We start from the raw sequence: 13,887 nt of genomic DNA on the forward strand, positions 1-13,887 counted from the left end.
AGGAATGCAAGATTGTTTCAACATATGAAAATCAACCAGTGTAGTACACCACATTAATAGAATGAAGAGCAAAAACTACATGATCATCTTGAAAGAGATTGACAAGATTGAACATCTTTTATGATAAAAACACTCAGAAAACTAATACAAGGAAGTGTCATCAATCTGATGAAGGTCCTCTACTAAAATCCCACAGCTAACATCATACTTAATGAAGAAAAACTAAATACTTTCCCACCAAGATCAGGAACAAGACAAGAACGTCTGCTCTCATCACCTCTGGTCATCATTGTACTAGAGGCTCTAACCAGAGCAATTAAGCAAGGAAAAGAAATAAAAGCATCCAGATTGGAAAGGAAGTGAAATTATCTCTATTCACAGGTGACATGATCTTGTATATAGAAAATCCTAAAGAATCCAAACAAAAAAAATATTGGAACTAATAACTGAATCAGCAATGTTGCAGAATAGAAAATTAATATACAAAAATCAATTGTATTTCTATACATTATCAATGAAAAATACAAAAATGAAATTTAAAGAACAATTCAATTTATAATAGCGTAAAAGATAATAAAAATACTCAAGAATGAATTTAGTAAAAGAAGTGTAAGAATATACCCTGAAAACTACAAAGCATCATTTAAAAAACTTAAAGAACACCTATATTAATTGAAACACATACTGCATTCATGAATCAGAAGACTTAATATTATAAGATGGCAATACTCCCCAAATTGATCTACAGATTCAACATAATCCCTTTCATAATCCTAGCTACCTTGTTTTGCAGAAATTTATAAGCTGATGATCCTAAGACTCAAACGGAAATGCAAAGGACCCAGAACAGCCGAAATAACATTGAAAAAGAAAAAATTAGAGAACTCATGTTTTCCAATTTCAAAACTTACTACAGGGAATTCCCTGGTGGTCCAGTGGTTAGGACTCTGCGCTTCCACTGCAGGGAGCACGGTTCGATCCATGGTTGGGGAACTAAGATCCTGCAAGCCATGCAGCAAGTCCAAAAAAAAAAAAACTTACTACAAAGATACAGTAGTCAAAACAATGTGAGGGCTTCCGTCGTGGCTCAGTGGCTGAGAACCTGCCTGCCAATGCAGGGAACATTGGTTCAAGCCCTGGTCCGGGAAGATCCCACATGCCGCGGGGCAACTAAGCCCGTGTGCCACAACTACTGAGCCTGCACTCTAGAACCCACAAGCCACAACTACTGAAGCCAATGTGCCTAGATCCCATGCTCCGCAACAAGAGAAGCCACTGCAATGAGAAGCCCGCACACTGCAAAGAAGAGTAGCCCCTGCTCTCCACAACTAGAGAAAAGCCCGCACACAGCAACAAAGACCCAACACAGCCAAAAATTAATTAATTAATTAATTTTTTAAAAACCCAACAATGTGAGATTGGCATAAAGCTAAACATTTAGATCAATGGGATAAATAGACCCATACATCTATGGCCTGGTTTATATACCAGAAATAAATCCATATATCTATAGCCATTTGATTTTCGACAAGAATGCCAAGGCCATTCATTAGGAAAAGAATAGTCCCTTCAACAATGATCCTGGACCACCGGATATCCATGGGCAAAAGAATAAAGTTGGATCCCTACCACACACAGTACACAGAAATCAACTAAAAGAAGATCAATGTCCTAAAGAGCTAAAACCATAAATCTCGTAGAAGAAAATCTTCCAAGAGGGGAACTCTTCATGACCTCAGATTTAATGATGCATTCTCAGATATGACACCAAAAGCATAAGCAACAAAAGAAAAAGTAGATAAGTTGGACTTCATCAAAATTAAAAGCATTTGTGCATAAAGGACATTATTAAGAAAGTAAAAGACAACATGCAGAATGGGAGAAAAAACTATATATATATATACACATCAGATAAAGGTTTAGTATGTGGAATAAATGAACTCCTACAACTCAACAGTAAAACAACAAACAACCCAATTATAAATGGGCAAAGGACTTGAATAAACAGATTCCTAAAGAAGCCATATGGCCAAAAGGCACATGAGAAAATGTCAACATCATTAGGCATCAGGGAAACTCAAACTGAAACCACAAAGAGATACCACTTCACACGCACTAGGATCACTATAATCAAAAAGATAGATAATAAGAAGTGTTGGCAAGGATGTGGAGAAATTTGAACTGTCATACATTGCTGGAGGGAATATAACATGGTGTAGCCATTTTGAAAAACAGTTTGGCAGTTCCTCAAAAATAAAACACAGGGTTGCCATATGACCCAGGATTTTCACTCCTAGGTATAAACTTAAGAGAAATCAAAATATATTTCCACACTAAATAAAACTTGTACACATGTTCATAGCAACCAAAAAGTAGAAGCAATCCAGTTGTCCTCAACAGATAAATGAATCAACAAAATGTGTATACTATTCATGCAATGGAATATTTTTCAGTCATTAAAAGGAATGTAGTATTGATATATACTACAACATGGATGAAAACATTATGCCAAGTGAAAGAAACCAGACATGAAAGATCACATATTGTTCTTTTTAAAGATATTTTGGCTGTCCTGGGTCCCTTGCATTTCCATGACTCTTAGGATCATCAGCTCGGCCATTTCCACAAATAGAATCGATTTCATAGAAATGAAATCTATTTTGCAAATAGGCAAATCTATAGAGATAGAAAGTAGATTAGTGGTTGTCAGGGGCTCAATGAGTTGTCAGGGGGAAGAGAAAATGACCACTAATGGGTGCAGGATTTCCTTTTGGGGTGATGAAAATGTTCTAAAATTAGCTACTGGTAACGGTTGCAGAACTCTGTAAATCTGCTTAAAACTACTGAATTGCAAACTTTCAAAGAGTTAATTTTATGGTATATGGATGTATGGTATATTTCAATAAAGCCATCATTTTAAAAAATCCAGTCCATCCTAGAAAATTGGGATGGCATAGTTATTATATTCATTTTTCTTTCTAGCCCTCACAATTTATAGCAAGATACCTTGTACATAGAAGTGCCAAAAATACATACATGTATGAATGCATATTATTTTGCATTGTTCACAAAATGCTCCAAATATTAGTTGGAGTTTCTCAAGTGATTCAAACTCCTTGAGGCAAAGCCCATGTTTTAAATTTCATGAACATTCACCACTATTAGACCTTGCATAATGATTACACTTAGCCTGGAAATAGTTACAGTGGGTAGAAATGCTCAGTATCTTAATCCACCTGTAACTCATGATTGTTAAGGAGGCCATGCTGTCATGGGAGGACTCTGAAGTCAGACTATCTAGGTTTAAATCCAACTTCTATGATTTAATAATGGTATGATCTTGGATGAATAACTTAACCTCTGTGAGCCTTATTTTCCTCATCTGTAAGGACAGGATTAATAATAATATTGATAGTAACCACCTTCCAGGGCTGTGTGAGGCTTAAATGAGGCAAGGGGTGTAAAGTACTAATATGGCCTTATTATTCATTCATAGAGTTGCTCGACATTCACTGAGCACTGATTTTAATGCTCTGCCCTCAAAAGACAGAAGTAGGAGAAGACAAATCAATGCAGTGAAGTGCTCTCGCTTGGAAAGACATCCAAAGAACACAAGAGAGATTCCCAAGGGGTGAGAGGCTCTGTGTGTATGTGGATGGTCAGAGGCACAGGGTATCAAGAAAAGTTTTACGGAAGAAGTACCACTCGAACAGAACATTTAGTTAACTTAAAAAAAAAGTATTCATTCCCCAGGTTGAGAGAAACAGGGAAATAGGACATTCCAAATGGATGGAGTGATAAAAGGAAATCATCATTTATTTAGGGGGCTGTGATTAACTCAACACAAGAACAGATCCGAGGTGAGAGCAGTCACAGAAAAGGCTAGGGAAGCAGGAGCCGGATCGTAGAAGTCCTTGTTTTCCCCCTCACTAGGGCAGACTGAATTTCCTGGCAAGCGGGAATCACCCCTCCCCCACTCCAGCAGAGTCATTTTCTTTGGTTCGTCTTCTTTCCAAAGGTCATAGAGCAAAACAGAGGAAAGACTGAACCTTTGAGGCAGCTTGAGTATTTCCAGAGTGTTCTGGTGATGTCAATGCTGACAAAGCCAGTCATTCGTTGGCTGATCATCACTGAGCACCCAGAGGCTGCAGGACAATTACCAGGAGTGACAGTTTTCCTTGATAAATGCATCTGTACTTTGCACAATTCCCAGTTTCCCTTGCGTGCTCCCAGCATGCACTACTCCCACATTGGGCACCGGAGGTTGAAACAAGATGGCAGCTCCCAGAGGAGTGCCTTCAATTACCCATAACAAGCATCTGGGCATAAGCCCCCATCATAGGTGATTATGGCCACAGGTTAATCCAGCAGTTCCTCCTAATTGATAGCTTGGAGTATTGAAGAAGCCAGAAGTGACCACAACTCTCCAAGTTTTTGGAAAAGCCCAGCTGGCTGAGTGTCAGCTTTCCGTTAGACCAAACCTTGGTGTGTTGTTTAACCACATCACCCTTTCCTGGAATCTGGCCCTTTGGCTGACACTCCTCTGTGGAGACAGAGTGTCCCTTTTGTGGTTCAGAAATACCATGTAGGCTTTTCTTCTGCCTCAGCATTCGCATTTCTCATTCTTTCGACTTCTTCCAATCTGTTCTTCGCTTCTCTCAGAAATATGCTCAGTCTTTCCTCCCTCATTTTTTCAGTTTATTTTCTTCAGACTTGTTTTATTTTTTTCTTTTCCTTCAAAAGACCTGATGTCCCTTTCTTTTCCTGCTCCTTGATTTCTCCATTTCTCTCTCTTTCCCTCTGCCCTCCTCCCTCCTTCTCTCACTTCCTGTCTTTCTATTTTTTTCTAAACTGACCTCAGATGAAAACAATAGATTAATCATATTGTATATTTCATAACACTCTCAGCAGTTTCCATGCATGGCCCTCTTTTATTTGGTTCATGTTTTTTCTAATTTCTTGTTTTTAATAATGTAATAAGCACCAATGAATCTAACAACTATTGAAACAGAAAGGGGGATCTCACAATATCCTACAGCAAAACATTTGGTAGCCTTCTATCGTAAGCCCTGGCTCCCCCACACAGGGTATCCACCATGCCGAATCCTGGCCATCATTCCTTCCTTTATTTTAATACAGTTTTATTGTTTCTACATGTAGTTCTAAAAAATGTCTTACTCTAGTTTTTTAAGTTTATGAAAGGTATGGTGCTTTTATCTACTTCTTGCTTTGTTTTAGCCTTACTTTATAGATTTCTTTTTACTTTTTATTTTGAAATAAGTTCAAAGTTACAAAAAAGTTTCAAGGATAGTACATAAACTCCCATAGAGCCTTACTGATATATATTATTTATATTTTACTTATGTATTTGTTTGTTTGTAGAGAGAGAGTTATTATTCTCCAACTCATTTGAAAATAAGTTGCATATATCTTCCTTCTTTAGCCCCTAACACAGGGGTCCCCAACCCCTGGACCATAGACCAATACCAGTCTGTGGCCTGTTAGGAACCGGGCTGCACAGCAGAAGGTGAGTTGCAGGCAAGTGAACGAAGCTTCATCTGTATTTACAGCCACTCCCCATCGCTCACATTACCACCTGAGCTCCGCCTCCTGTCAGATCAGCAGCGGCATTAGATTCTCATAGGAGCACGAACCCTACTGTGAACTGCGCATGTGAGGGATCTAGGTTGCGCACTCCTTATGAGAATCTGATGCCTGATGATCTGCGGTGGAGCTGAGGTGGTGATGCTAGCGCTGGGGAGTGGTTGCAAATACAGATTATCATTAGCAGAGAGGTTGAACTGCACAGAGGCCATGATAAATCAATTGCTTGCAGACTCATATCAAAACCCTGTTACTGAGTGGCAAGTGAAAACAAGCTCCCGGCTCCCACTGATTCTGCATTATGGTGAGTTGTATAATTATTTCATTATATATTACAATGTAATAATAATAGAAATAAAGTGCACAATAAATGTAATGTGCTTGAATCATCCCGAAACCATATCCCCACACACACCCCTGCCTGATCCATGGAAAAATTGTCTTCCATGAAACCGGTCTCTGGTGTCAAAAAGGTTGGGGATCACTGCCCTAACACATCATTGTGTATTTCCTAAGAATAAGGAAAATCTCTTACATAACCACAAATGAGGAAATTTAACATTGATACTATGCTTATACTTTAGCAACAGTCCATTTTTAACTATCCCAATACAGTAAGTCCCCCACATATGAACCTTCAAGTTGCGAACGTTCAAAGATGTGAATGTGCATTTTCATGTCCAATCATGTAACTTACTTCAAGTGTCTGGCATTATCTGTAAAAATTGGGTACCTAGACTAACTTTATTGGACTTATAAACAAATTGGACTTGCGAACGCACTCTCAGAACGGAACTCGATCATATGTAGGGGACTTACTATAACAGCATTTACAGCAGTTTTTTCAAGTACAAAAATCTGATTCAGATTTGCACATGACATTCAGTTGTGTGTCTCTAGTCTTCTTTAATCTCAAACATTTCCTCCACAATTCTTTGCTCTTCATGACATTTAATATTTGTCTGGTATCTTGTTAACATCACTCAATTTGGGTTCTCCTGATGTTTCCTTTCTACTGCATTCAGGATACACTTTTTTGGCAGGAATACCACAGAAGTGATGCTATGTGCTATGTAAATCACATCCAAAGGCCCCTCATTAGTGACTTTAGCTTTGATCCCTTGATTATGGTGCTACCCTGTTTCTCTAGATGACATATTTGCATATATTCTTTGGAAAATTACTATTTCATTTAATAGCACACTGTTAAGACTCACCCACATTGATGCATGTCACTTTTCTCTCTCTCTCCCACACCCACCCACAGACACACACACCAACCTACACACACACACACACACACACACACACACACACACACATTTTCTTATCTTCTTTCTTCCTGTCTTCAATTTTCCAGCCACATTCTTACTCAAAATCAATTTGGAAGTATACAACTCTTAGCTGAAGTATGTACCATCTCTTGTTCAATTACTACAGACTAAATCTCCAAAGATTGGTGTATAACGTGCCAAAGATATGTGTTGTTATGAAAATAGGTGGCTTAGCAAAGAAGCAGATACCAAAGAGATCATAAAGGGACCCTTCGCCTTTTACTCACTCACCCAACTAACCTGTCGACATTTATTAACTGAGTAACTATTATGTTCCCAGCACCAGGCTTGACTAGAAGGGGGCATAAAAGTACAAAACCACAAAGGGCTTAGAAGCCCAATATACACACACACACACCACCAGCAGTTCACCGTGGACACCTCTCTCACACTTCAAGGCTCAGCTCAGAAGTCACCTTCTCCTGCCAACGCAGGGGACACGGGTTTGAGCCCTGGTCCGGGAAGATCCCACATGCCGCGGAGCAACTAAGCCCGTGCGCCACAACTACTGAGCCTGCTTTCTAGAGCCCGCGAGCCACAATTACTGAGCCTGTGCTCTAGAGCCCGCAAGCCACAACACTGAAGCCCGCGTGCCGCAACTACTGAAGCCCATGAGCCTAGAGCCCGTGCTACGCAGCAGGAGAAGCCACTGCAGTGAGAAGCCCACGCACCGCAATGAAGAGTAGCCCCCACTGGCGCAGCTGGAGAAAGCCCACGTGCAGCAACGATGACCCAATGCAGCCAATAAATTAAAAAAAAAAAAAGTCACCTTCTCTGTAAAGCTACCCATCCCTGCACCAACCCTACGTACCTGAGAACCTACTACTTGCCAAGCACAGTATTACATGCTTTCCTCACAGCAGTTCAAGAAGGCTCTGCCTTCTTATTTCAGCTCTCCTAATACAAACTATGTCCTTTCCGTGGTCTATTTAGTGCCACATTTTTCACAACTTTGTGCTTTTTATTGATGATTTCACTGTTTAAAATGACCCCCAAGCGTAGTGAAGTGCTGTCCAGTATTCCTAAGTGCAAGAAGGCTGTGATGTGCCTTACTGAGAAAGTATGTGTATCAGATAAGCTTCCTTCAGGCATGAGTTTTAGTGCTGTTGGCTGTGAGTTCAATGTTAATAAGTCAACTGTATATTAAATAAAGTCTCCTTAAACAAAAACATACATAAAACAAGTTTATGTATTGACCAATTTACAGAAATGTGACCAGAGACTGTTAGGACCCTAATTCTGTATTTTCCCTAAGAGTAATGCTTTAGTATCAGTAGTTCAGTGTTCCTGGTGACTGTAGAAAATAATAATACTGTGAGTAATAAGAATCAACTGTAGTAGGTGACAAATAAATATATGATGAAAAGATGAAGGAAAGAAGCCATCTGTTGGAAAAATGACATTAACAGATGAAAAGTTGCTTTATGAACCCACATGAAGCCAAATATACATAAATAGATTTTATATTAATATGATAAAGAAGTGACAGAAAGTAGATTATCCTATAATAAGGAGAACATGCAAAGGGGAAGGGGTAATACATGTACATTTCCTACTCAATGGGAAGAAAATGTTCTGTGACAATTTCTTTCCAAAAGAATGAATATTTATTATGCAAATTCAAGCACGTCTGGCTGCCGTGAATTTAACACTCCATAATTAATAACTTTCTGTATCTCACTGAGCACATTAAAAATCTGTATGTTTTACATTTGCAAAAATATAATAGCACCACATTTTTTAACCACAAAGGTTTTCAAGGGCCCACTGTAACTCTTTTCCAAATTTTTATTAATACCTTTTCCTTACTGAAAAACACAATGTGATTATCTCCATTTAAAAAAAATGCACTAGAATATTTATCTTTGACCTCTTCATAAAGCAACGAGAAGAGAGCTTTCAATTGACTTTGTAAAGCACATTCTAAACTGTTGCATGATGGGAGAGGACCTGACCTGACAGTTCCTTATCCACATGATTGTGGTAAAAGTAGACATAACATTACGGCTCAAACAGAACAAAGATGAGCTTACAAAGTACATGGTTTAAATAATTCCAGAGCTTTGGAACACAGATCTCTTTTTTCAAGACACGAATCTCATGTAACCATAATCATGATTGGCGGTGGGGAAGTTTAAAAACAGAGTGTCCCCCAAACCCTCCAGACTTAGTTATACCACAGCTAAATCAGGTGATTCCAACACATGATTCACATCCCACAAAAAATGAAATGTTTACAAAAACAAGGCTCCCAAAGGATAAAGTAGCCTTTTCTCAAAATCCATTCAAAATTTTAAGCCAATCTTTCTATGTTTTGCTTGCCATAACTACCAGGTTTCCTATTCTAAAATAAAAGGTTCATACAAACACACACACAATTTTCACATCTAAGTTTTAGCATTCTGACATATTTTAAAAGCAACTTTGCCTTAGCAGATTCAGGTCACAAGTCAAGACTATTACTGTAGTGATTTGTATATACATACATTTTTTATTACGGAAATTTTTAACCATACACAAAATGGTAGAAGAATAGTACAGCAAACTCCCATATACCAATCACCCAGCTTCCGAAATTATTAGAGATATTAGAGATATTTTTAAATGCAAAGAAAAATTTATACAGCATCATACCTTTTCCTGCCTACAACTACAGAAATAATAATATGACCACCAACACTGAATGCATTATAGAATATGAGCTGTTTGACCTGCAAACACATTAAATTTTGACCCTGAAGTGCCCAGGGGAGTAGCTGCATAGAGCAATTTTCCTAAATCCCTTGTATAATAAAATTGATGCTAAAAATTCACGTTGACGTAACATATGATTTTTTAAATTTTTTTTATTGTTATAAAGTTATGCATTTTCATTTTGTAAAGTTTGCAAACACAGTCACACAAATTTGCATATGGGTGGGTATTTTATGGTATTATGAAATAACTGTTCATTTTTTTTGGTGAGATAACAGTATTATGTTTAAGTAAGAGTATTATTTTTAGGAGGTGCATTAATGAAGTAATTGAAGGAGAAATGTTATAATGTCTGCAACTTGCTTTTCAAATGATTCAGCAAAAACTGTATATGCGTCTGTGTGTGTGTGTGTGTGTGTGTGTGTGTGTGTGTGTGTGTAGATCCAGGGTTGGCAAAATATTTCTGTTAAGGGCCAGACAGTAACAGTTTTAGGCTTTATAGACCAAAAGACAAAATCAAGGATATTTTGTAGATAACTGTATAACTAGTTAAAATGTTGCTGCTTAAAAATGTAAAAACCCTTCTTTAATTTATCAGTGTTGTACAAAGACAGGTGATAAGCAAGATTTGGCCTTGGCCTTAGTTTGCCAACTCCAAATGTAGATAGACAGATACATAGATACATATAGATAGATATAGATAGGGTAAATATGAGAAAACTAACAACTGTTGAGTCTAAGTAGAGGGCACGTGGATGTTCATTGTATTAGTCTTTCAAATTTTCTGAATATTTAAAGAATTTCATAATAAAAACTTGGGGAAGATACAAACACATAAAAACACAATGAAAATAAATATCATCCACAATACAAGTACCTAGATAGAGATTAACATCTTGGTAAAGTAGATTTTATTTTTAGTTCTTGGAAGGTGTGTTTTTTCCAACTGTAATGAGATCCTACTCTGTATAAAGTTTTATAGCCCGCCATTTTCATTCACCATTGATTCATAAGCATTTTCACATGTCAGCATCATATAATGGACATATATATTCCACTGAACAAATGTTTTAAGATGTCTTAACTATTTCCCAAGCATTGAACATTCAATGTGTTTCCAGTTCTTCACCCACACAAATAAGAATTTTTTAGCTTTTTTTCCATTTTGTACTTTTTATTTTGAAAAATTTTAAAGCTCTGGAAAAGTTACAAGGGCAATACCATGAACACCAGATACCTTCCACCTAGGTTCACCAATTGCTAACAGTTTAACACATCTGTTTTATCTCCCCTCTGTATATTTATTATTGTTATTGTTATTTTGAGAATCTTGAGTATATTACTCTTAAATTTCTTACTAAAATATATGAAAACCACTGAAGAGCTGATTTCCTCAGGGTTTCCAGTTTTCACAGTAAATGTCCTCTGAGACCTAACTGACCTTGAGTGGCAGAAAAAAGACTCAGAAATATACATATATGTTAACAAACCTAGTAGCTATTTTTAAGGACAAACTCAAATTAAAACCTTCACTTTGCCAACAAAAAGTTACATCATGTATTATTAGGAGTTAGATCTCTAATGCTTTACTTACTCTGTAAAGAGACACAGCCCCAAACACATTTTTCCAAAATGAGAATGTGACGTGTTAGTGTCATATCACACCTCTGTTGTAATTTAATTTTCTCTTTATACAGATTTTGCTCTGTCTCCATCCTCATCCAGCTTTGTGGGAAAACTCACCAAAGCTGCTTTGAATGTTTTTCTTTGACTCCACTGCCACCTAGTGTGGAGAAAAAAGAATTCTGGGCTCTGTAAAAAAAAATTGAATGTGTACTATCAATATTTGCTTACTTATCTGGATTCAAAGCCTGTTTTATTGCAGAATAAACTCTTGGGAACTACACCCACCATGGTCTTCTTGCTTTGCATTAAGTAAGAATTCTACGAAAAACAATCATACTTCAAAAATTAGACTATATTTCACGTTATTGTGAAACAAGGTGGGAGATAAGGCTTGGTATTCCCAATGTCCCTGTGGCCCACGTGGCCTTTCACTCCAATCACATACTCAGGTCGTTAAGGTGGTATTTTCCTTCTTTCCAGTGTGACAGGTTGGAAAGCGGGTGGAGAAAAGAGGGAAAGAAGGAGAAATTCAAAGGAAAGAGGAGGAGAATGAGAGAGGGTCATAGATGATGGGAAACATAATAATAAAGACACTAAAAAGACCAAAGATGGGGTATAGACACAAGAAAAGAAAATGGAGAGGGAAAGCAGTGCAATGTTAGAATAAGAGACACAGAGCCTAGAAAGACAGGGAAATATAGGGGAAGATGCAAGGAACCAAGGCAGAAAGAGGAAAGAAAAGAAAAGGGGAAGGTGAGGGGTGCCAGGGTTAGGTGGTCGTTCATTGATCAGCCTTGGGAGGGACCACCAGGCCAGGCCCGCACACCTTGGGCAGTTTAGAGATCTCAGTCCCCCCTGACCCCACATCCCACCCCATTGCACACACACTTCTGCTCCCCAGCCCTGCTTCGTCCTTTCCCTGATGCCCACCGCCTCCTTTCCCACAGGACAACTAGGGTATTTGTTACACAAGCTGTCCACCAGCACTGGAACATAAGCTCAAGGAGGGCAGAGATCTTGGCCTTTTTTTTCTTCCTGTTTTGTTCTCTGATGTATCCCGTGTCTAGAGCAATGTCTGGTACATTATGACATGCATTTAATAAACATTTATTGAATAAATGAAGGCATGGGGGGCACTTTAGAAATGGACAAGAAAATGTATTTGTAACGTTTGTTTTGCGTTGTGACAGTGATACCTTTTCTCCTGGGCAGATCACATTTTCATTCACAGGTTACCAGCTGGTTTTCAACACATCCTGCTACAGACTGAATGTTGTGTCCCCCTCAAATTCATATATTGAAACCTAACGCCCAATGTGATGGATGGTATTAGGAGGTGGGGCCTTTGGGAGGTGCTTAGGTCATGAGGGTAGAGGCCTCATGAATGGGATTAGTGCCCATATAAGAGACCCCACAGAGCTCCCTCGGGCCTTCTACCATGTGAGGACACAGGGAGAAGTCTGTGACCCAGAAGAGAGCCCTTGCCCAACCACACTGGCATCCTGATCTTGGACTTCCAGCTCCAGAACAGTGAGAAATAAACTTCTATTTTACATAAGCCATGCAGTATTTCATTACAGCAATCTGAATGGACTAGGACACTTCCCTTCCGAGGAGACAAGCACTTGTTAAAAATTACTGGCACTCAACTCAACAGTGGTTCTGAAAGTCAAATTCTGACATCAGAAACAGAGGTACCAATAGGAAACATGTAATAGGATCAAATCACGTTTTAGAGACGACAAAGCAAACTAGAGAAGAGATAGGTCCTCACTTCAGGCTAAATCTTAGAAAGAATGTTCTAGAGCAAGAAAAGCAAGTTATAAAAGGTTGTTTTGTTTCTTGCTATTTAATATGTTTAAAATTTCTCCTTTTCCTACATTTTCCTCCTTGTAAATTATACTAGATGTCTTATCTTTCCAATACCAGGCTCAAACAGATAAAATGATAACTGAATTACTGAACCTTATCAGTATAATAAAAGACTCTGAAAAGCTCATTTAAAAAATTACTTAGGAGTTAGAAGATGACAGGAAAAGATAGCAAAATCTTTAAGAAGGGCTGTAGAAAGGGAAAGCTTAAGGAAGATGTTTCTCTATCTGAAATTTGAAAAATGTCTGTGTGACAATGGCACACTTCATTACACTAATTGGAAACATTAGTGGCAGCTGAATTCAGTACTCAAAAATCAATGAAAAAGAATGTTTTCAAGTATCTCATGGATGGGCCTTCACTAGATGGAGATACAAAGGCTGATTTGAAAATCTGGTGCTTGAAGCACGTTTGTAAAATGTTGCTGATTCTACAAGTGCTCACACAAATAGGTCTTGCCAGCCAGACACTAACACTGCTTTCAGATCGCACATCAAAATTTTCCAAGCATTCACACATACGTTATCTAATTTGGTCCTCCCAATATGTCTGTGGTATAGATAGGACCAGGTATTATCTTCAGCTGCACCGTTTTGTGGCTTTAAAGGAGGGAAGCTGGATTTACCCTATTTTCCCATCTCAGCCTCCCATGTCATGGACATGATAGTCATGGCAGCCCAGGACCAGAGGTCTCTCCCACCTTCCACCAGACCACTGTGTGTCCTGGAGCAAATATCATGGCGCTGTGCATCCTAGT

The 13,887-nt window shown here is 38.4% G+C and overlaps 1 long non-coding RNA gene across 2 annotated transcripts in view; it reads right to left on the bottom strand.

The window, feature by feature from the left end:
* LOC149748917 (uncharacterized) overlaps window positions 1-13,887 on the bottom strand; it is an 84,664-nt gene that overhangs the window by 52,675 nt on the left and 18,102 nt on the right. For both annotated transcript variants that reach the window (XR_016393528.1, XR_016393529.1), the window contains one exon: window positions 1-13,887. This exon is cut by the window's left edge and continues 52,675 nt beyond it; it is cut by the window's right edge. This is a non-coding gene — a long non-coding RNA (uncharacterized LOC149748917).

This window comes from Delphinapterus leucas, chromosome 6 (assembly GCF_059928025.1).
Source record: "Delphinapterus leucas isolate spDelLeu-1000000601 "Yukka" chromosome 6, BTC_Dleu_Yukka2, whole genome shotgun sequence".
Lineage (NCBI taxonomy): Eukaryota > Metazoa > Chordata > Mammalia > Artiodactyla > Monodontidae > Delphinapterus > Delphinapterus leucas.